At 31.7% G+C, this 7,186-nt stretch overlaps 1 pseudogene; it reads right to left on the bottom strand.

Moving 5' to 3' along the window:
• Positions 1-3,552: 3,552 nt before the first annotated feature.
• On the bottom strand, positions 3,553-6,943 carry LOC121366685 (annotated as a pseudogene).
• Positions 6,944-7,186: the final 243 nt, after the last annotated feature.

The raw sequence follows: 7,186 nt of genomic DNA, 5'->3' as shown, positions 1-7,186 counted from the left end.
ACTGAAAAACTTTTTGAGGATTAATTCTCCTCCTGTACTAGTATAGACAGAAAATACTACACACTAATGAGTATTGCTTATATTACAAAACAATATGATAAAACTTTCAACAAGAAACTACAAAAAGTGGCCAGTATTTTCTTTCCTATGTAGGCTTTTAAAGGAGACATTAATTTATTAACACAACAACCTTCTCAAGCCTGTAACAACATGAGTTAAAGGCATCTACCCAAGCATACATTTTGATGACCTCTTATTCCAGTGATGATTTCATTCATCACTTTAGTCTCTTATCAGTTAATTTGGCTGCTTTTGCTCTAAAGAAAGTATTGGTAATAACCATTATATAAAATACTTTAAAACCTTCTAAACATTAGGTAATTATTCATAGTCATATTCATTCAGTGTTAAGTTACATCTAAATACTAGAAATGTAATATCAACATTAAATAATAGAAACAATTGTACTGTTCCTAGTATAATCTTTTATCCAAACATAGAATATTATCATAATAACAATATTAATTAATATGTTATTTTAACAACTAATTTGTACTTTATATGGGCTGATTACTATGAAATCTAGAATTTCTGTGATTATTCAAATATAAACATGTAAAAGTTGGACTATAGTTTGTGCAATAACAATACATAAATATATTATTGGCTTATTCTCCCTGATAAAATTACCTCAATTTATTATAGCCAAATGCTACAGTGACTTGCAGAGGTATTACACTCAACATTAGTCCTAATGCTAACACAGCATTCCATTGTATCTCTCTATATAATAGATAAGTGACCACTATAGAGTGTAGAGGTAGAACTGGAACAAAGGGTAAACATTTTGTAGCCTAGACAACATGAAGAGCAAACCAATGACAAATAGATTTTGAAAGTCATCTTAGGACACTTCTTTGTACGAAAAGATACTATTAAAATTATGACGGAAAAGCAATGCATAATGTCTTTACAATAGTAATGGACAAAATACTAGATTCTTAAGAGTTGTTATTAATTTCCTTAATACTACCTTATATCACTGTTATGTATATTAGATGGAAAACAATGTATTATTATAAGAATACACTGACCTCATCAAGCGATGTACATCATTAGAAGCTAAGTTGATGACATGACCCACTGTCAATTGACTTAGTGTAGTTTGACTTAATGTTAAAACCTGTTGAATATGTATAAAATATAGACACACACATACACACACACATATAAATGGAGTAATGATATGTAGTTAATTGACTGTGTAGTTATGTCGAGAATATTATACCTTTTCATAAATGACACTGGTCAATATATCCTTATTAATCCACCTAGTTTTCTTCCAACATAAAAATAAGAGACAACAAGTACATTTAATAAAGACAAAAGAGAGAGTCATGGCCAACAAATATGCAGTGGTGGTCTCAGTTGATGATGGAGACTCAATAGTAAAATAATTTGTTAGTAATCCAACAAATTCTGATTGAGAAATGAAAATACAGATCTATGTAGAGGGGACGCAAAAATCTAAACACAACAAAAATATCTTGTTCTAAAAGTTTAAGGGGATTATTAATATCACTTAATGTTTTCCAAGTATAAAATATAGCAGTAGAAGTTAACTGAATTAATAGCTTAATATTAATTAGTAAACTTTATTGTCATACCAACTATACTTGTTGTAGCATTTTGTCAAATGTATGCAATGTTTTGTATCAGTGTAAATGTTTTTATTACATATTATACTGACAGTATTTATATGTATGCACATACCAAAACTAGTACAAGAAATTGTAACAGTAAAAATCTCCACCAAAAAAACATTTCAATATTACAAGCCATAATCTTGGAGACTGTCCATTATGTCTTCTTTGTAATTCATAAGACCAGTATCTAATGACAATATATAGTTTAATATGAACACTGTATGTACAATACCTTTTGAACTTGTTTTTGGAGATATCTAGAGTCAGCTTCACTAGGATGAGTATAGAGATCAGAGTGATGTAGACTACGTCGACAACCAATACAGAATAATGGCTCTAACCAACTATAAGAGAAAAATATATTAATGTGATTACAGGGTTAGCAACTAAAAAGAATGATAATGTACTCATTGTCAAGGATAGGCAATCATTAAAGTGCTGACGACATCACATGATAGGAAGGATCTGCTATAAGAAATTTGTACAAACAAAACCTGCAATATACCATTACACTTAAAGTAATAATAAATGGCCTCTACTAGGATAAAGATCATTCACATACATTTAAAGAAACTATCAGTTCTAAAGTCTCATCATGTCATCGTAACTTCACACTATATATTATAATACATCAGGTAATGTACATGTAAGTGGAATATGGTAAGGAATAATAACATTATACATTACCAAAAGAAAAATCTGAAGAGCAAATTGTACTTGACTTTGCCTCTGGAATCTACAGTGGGCATTCATGACTAAAGAGGGAAATTCCGGTTAATAACTACTAATAACTATGAAATTATAATTATAAAATAAAATAATTTATTATTAATAATTCATATTGATCGTGATTGTGTCAAAGTGCTTCATCTCCTAGCTCCACAATCAAGAGCAATGGTCCTTAACTTCTGTGCAGTAACATTTCCAGTATGATCCACTAACTTCCAAGATAGGATGTAGGCTGACAGAGTAGTAGGTGTGGTTCACCATATTCTCCTCCATGTAATACCTTATAATGAGAATAATGTCTATTGATTCTCAACAAAGTATAAAATATGGAGTAAAAGTTGACTGAATTAAGAATTTAATATCTACTAATTAGTAGTTATCAGAGCTTTTATATACACAACAAAATAACAAGACTATAATTGAAAAACTCATCCTATAATTGTTTGGAAGATACTGATTTCATAATAAACTACTGACTAGAGAGCTATAAAGGTTGCATAATTAACAGCAGTGTCTACAGAAGACTACTGCTATAGATCTAGAATGGTGGCAGACTAGCTTCGAGTATGATCTACTCCCCCCGGTGTCGTGTGCGGGGTAATGAAGTTTGCTATGTGCGTCGGCGGTTAAAGGGTGCGGTTTAATTTCACTTTGACGCGTCGCATACAACAAACGATACGTAACAAACATACATAATATTATTATTATATACGTACATAACAAGTGGTCCATAGGAAGTTAATTTGGCATGCAAGCAGTAAAGATAAACGCCGTTTAATACTATACAGTCTGCAGTTTGGTTAAGTTATTATTTTATAATTTATAGTTCAATGATGAAGACAGAAATAATAAATGAACAGCAAAAGAAAAAATCTGAACAGCAAATTTGTACTTAACTTTCCCCTTAGGATCAACAGTGACTAACAGAGAGGAAACTCCGAGTCTATAACTACCAATAATTATAAATATTAATTATATGTATAAATAAATAATTATTAATAATTCACATTAATCAGGATTGTGTCTAAACGATTCATTTCCTGGCTCCACAATTATATTTCTCAAGAGCAATAGTCCTAACTTCTGTGCAGTAACATTTCCAGTATGATCCACTAACATTCCAAGATAGGATGTAGGCTGACAGAGTAGTAGGTGTGGTTCATCATATTCTACAACTTCTCCTCCATGTAATACCTTATAATGAGAATAATAATCTATTGATTCTCAACAACATGATGACTTACCATAATCTTGTCAGAGTCCATGACAGTATCCAGACGATGAGCAATAGTTAGTACAGTACAGTGAGAGAACTGATCACGTATAACTTGTTGAATGATATTATCAGTTCTATATGATCAATATTACAATGACTATATACTATAGAACAGTTAACTCACTCTAAATCTACATTAGCAGTAGCTTCATCTAATACTATAATAGAATTATTTCTAAGAAGAGCTCTAGCAAGACAGAAAAGTTGTCTCTGACCCACACTAAAGTTACCACCTCCTTCAGTGACTGTGGCCTCTAATTGACCATCAATAATTTCTACTGTATTCTTCAGTTGAACCTAATGTATACAATAAATACAATGGAACTGATATATAGATGACATACTTGTTCTAATGCTGTCCATATGTCACTATCATTATACACTTTAAAAGGGTCAAGATTATATCGTACAGTACCACCAAATAACACTGGATCCTGTACAGATCACATCATCAAAGATAAAAAATTATATAACACATCTCACTTGTGGTATAATGGAAATATTTTTCCGAAGGTCATGAAGACCCAACTGACTAACTTCTATTCCATCAATGATAATACTACCATGAGGTTCAGCTAGTCTAATAATGCTGCTACTAGAGATGACTTCCCTGCACCAGTACGACCCCACAATACCTATCTATAATAAAGGGATAGTCTTTCTCTCACTTCAATGAATGAAATTTATCTCACCTTCTCTCTAGGCTTAATATCACAAGAGAATATCATGAAGAACAAAAGGACTCTCAATAGAGTGACAATATGAGACATGACTCATTACAATATGACCTTTATCAGGCCACTCTGGTGGAGGTTGAGAGGTAGGAGGATGTGTTTCTAGAGATGCTTCTGACTCTAGTTTCCCATAAGCTATAAAACACGTTCAGGAGATACCATCTATAGTAGAACATCAAACTGGATGCAAATTTTTTGAACTTACTAAATTTTCTATCTCACTGCTCAGTCTAAGAGTGTATGCAAAAAGTTCAGTTAATCCACTTACATAAACCAATGAAAGTGAAAACAAGTGCTGGATCAAGAGCTGTATAATATACTATATAATTACAAGCAATACAAACTAATTCCTACATCTAGCTAATGGTACTGAGGATAGTGTAGTGACAATGATGAAGAGCAAACACAAGAAATCAACACGTAATTGAAACCATCTACATGTTAATGAAGTCAATGTTTGATTTATCATCATATAATGTATACCTGTTTGTAGTCAGAAATATGTACCAAGCTGTGAGTGTTTATTTTGGTAATCATGAAACTGTTCCATTACTATTGTCTCCATGGAATAAGATCGTATGGTAGCTAGTCCTTGTAAAGTTATTGACAAATGAGAGTACAATGGACTACGAGCTATATAGTGAAAGATACCAATGTATCATTATTATATAATATGTTACCTAAAGCTTCTAATCTTTTGACATCTCTTGCTGTCTTGAGGTAATACCATCTTAAAATTAGAAATACTCCACATAAAATGCATAGTAATGGTAATAGATAGTAGTTAGCTACAACTGCTGTGATGAAGAATGCTGAACAATAGACAATAAGCTGTGAAGAAGAATGAAATCTTATATGATATGAACATTATCATACTCTGGCATAGCGAAGGAAAAAGAAAGCTAACATATCATCCATAAATCCAACATCTTTAGAAAAACGATTTAAAACACGACCTATATATAACGTGGTAATAATAATAAAAACATATACTATTAAAAACCTATGGGATTAGTGTCAAAGAAGTAGATTGGTGCTCTTATAATACACTTGAACATTTTGTTATGAAGTACTTGTGATGCTCTAAGAAAAAGAGCAGCCAAACATATATATTTCATTGTAGATAAGACTATCACTCCCAGTAGTAAGACTGGCATAGACTTGAATTCTTCTAATTGTGGTGAGAGTACACTTAGAGTCATTAAGATAAGGACTAGCAGAACAGTCTGCCCTGTATTAAGAGTGGACTAATTCATGTGTGTTAAAAATTTCTCATACTCACCAGTTGGAAATCCACCAATCTGTCATCACTGTAATAACCTATATATATATATAAAATCTTACATTACAGTAATCTGACTCTTAACCTCTGTTAATATTAGTAATAATAGAGTAAATAACAGTAAATATATATCCTCCACCAGCTTTGAAGTATTGGTAATATGTATTCATTGATATTGTACCATGAGCACGTTCTTCATCTGGTAGAGTGTCAGCAAGATATTCTAATATTATTAAATAATAAAACACATACAGTGAAGTATCTAGCATTATTACTTTTTGGACTGATGTAGCATCATCAACTACTGACTCATCAACAACTGTACATCCTTATAAAAAGAAATATATTGCTGGTACAGTTTACTGTGTTAGAGTATAACCTTGTACTTGAAATCCATGCTCCATAAAATATTGTGATTCTACTTTGATCAACATTTTGTTAAGTCATTCTCAATATCTTTTAATATTTTATTTGGAATATCATATAAGGTCACAGAACCCTATTAAACAGCCAATTATTAAGGCAGACGTTTAGACATGGAATTATACCTCTACAAGCCCAAGTACATTGTCGCACTGTTTAAGATATTGAAGTTGATGTGTCACTAATACAAACAATTTTGTCAGATAATAAATTTAATACACCTGATGATGAATATAACATAATATTAATAAATTACTTAATAATATACATACCTGTCAAAGATATGTCTACTGACTGCAGTATCCACAGCACTAAGTGGATCATCAAGGAGATATATATCAGCGTGAGATATACTGCTCTTGCTAGATTCACTCTGGCTTTCTGTCCTCCACTAAGAGTTACTCCTCTCTCCCCTACTAGTGTCAGATCACCATAAGGGAGGAGTTCTATGTCCTACAATGACAGTATAAACAATATAAAGTGACTTTATAAGTCAAACCTTGTCTAGAGCACAAGCCTCTATTACAGTGTTATACCATTCAGATTGATAAGGGAAACCAAACAAACATTCTCTCTCAGAGTATTTGAGAACACAAATGATTCCTGACTAGCATATGCTATTGATCCTCTCACTTCTACATTACCATTCAATGGTGGTAACTCCTTCAGTAAACATTGAAGTAAAGTAGACTACTACAGAATACATTGACAATATCAAACATTATAACATCTACTTATTAGTCTTTACTTTTCCAGATCCAACTGATCCTATAACAACTAATAGAGACTTGGTCTATATATATAAATATATATCAATGATATATTTTATATTGTAGATTACTTGGTCAACATTAAAGGAGATATTTTTTAATGTTGGTTTCTCAATATCCATAGACCATGAAGCTGTGAGATCTTGTACATAAATACCAGTACCTTATCACTGGTACTGGAGAGTAGTGGTTGAAGAACACTTCCAGTTTCATGAATAGAGCTTGTGTCCTTTACATTGATATCTAAAAATATATAAGAGAAATGA

Source organism: Gigantopelta aegis, unplaced genomic scaffold (assembly GCF_016097555.1).
Source record: "Gigantopelta aegis isolate Gae_Host unplaced genomic scaffold, Gae_host_genome ctg6639_pilon_pilon, whole genome shotgun sequence".
NCBI classification, from domain to species: Eukaryota; Metazoa; Mollusca; class Gastropoda; order Neomphalida; family Peltospiridae; genus Gigantopelta; species Gigantopelta aegis.
Note: the sequence above shows the minus strand (reverse complement) of the source record. Positions and strands in the feature narration are given on the sequence as shown.